Source organism: Cariama cristata, unplaced genomic scaffold (genome assembly GCF_000690535.1).
Source record: "Cariama cristata isolate BGI_N322 unplaced genomic scaffold, ASM69053v1 scaffold101, whole genome shotgun sequence".
Taxonomy (NCBI): Eukaryota; Metazoa; Chordata; class Aves; order Cariamiformes; family Cariamidae; genus Cariama; species Cariama cristata.
In genome coordinates, this window is record NW_009598442.1 from 80,158 (window position 1) to 81,336 (window position 1,179).

Genomic DNA, 1,179 nt, shown 5'->3' on the forward strand with positions numbered 1-1,179 from the left:
AGTGTTGTGAGTTCCTTCTGGAGTTCCTAACTATTGGCGCTGTATTTGAAAAAGTGCCTAGCGTCATCCTAAAACTCTTTCAGAATGAAGCATTTTGTTGGTCAAGAATCAATTTACCTTTTTATTGAATTCTGTTAGAAATTCTGTAGGTTTCGTGCCTTCGTTCCCTTTAGGAAGACTATTTCTTCATTTTTAGTCTCACTGTTTTCCATTAAATCGGGGAAAAAAATGGTTTTACTGTGCTCTTCTTGAAACATCAGGTCTTGACACTATTCAACAGAAACAGACTTGGGGCTGAAATTTTGTTTTGGAATGTTTCCATTTTTCTTGTCAGGTCCACATAGGTTTGGAATGGGGAACAGGGGCATAAAAGGGAAGAGCCTATGCTCTTTGCGCTGCTTCCCAGCAAACGATTTAATTTATGAACACAAAGCCAGTCTTGCTTTCCTTGACAATGTCCAGACCTCACCAGGAATCACAGGTGTAGTTAAAAAGTAATTGGATAAAACCACTCTATAGTCCCCGTGAGTCCCTTTGGCAAAGCGTTTCCTACGAACATGAATGAACTGAGGTCTGAAGAGTGAAGGGAAGCCCGGAGGAATAAGCATTGCTATGTCAACTGGCAAAAGCTGGAATCAGCAATTTCGGCTCTGATTCTCTCCGTCTGTCAGGGGTACAGCACCGAGATAAAATTCAGATAGCAATTTGGTCCTCAGCTGGAGGGAGGGTTGCGGTGGTCAGACAGGGTGGCGAAAGCCATTTGTGCTGCTTTATGCAAGACCAGGTAAATCAGAAGATTTCCCCATCTGTGGTGGGGTTAGAGCAGAGGACACTGCACGGGCAGAAGGTTGCCACCAGCCAAACCCAGCTGCTCCCAGAGAGTCCCGTAGCACTTCTTGAGCAGAAAATGTACGAGGGAGGTCATGTATCCCTGATCAAGGGAGAGGGTCTTCTCTGAGACCACTTCTCTTCAGCCCTGACCTCAAGCATTTGGAGTATCATAGAATCATAGAATGGTTTGGTTGGAAGGGACCTTAAAGTCCATCTCGTCCCAACCCCCCTGCCATGGGCAGGGACACCTCCCACCAGACCAGGTCGCTCAAAGCCCCATCCAACCTGGCCTTGAACACTTCCAGGGATGGGGCAGCCACAGCTTCTCTGGGCAACCTCTGCCAGGGC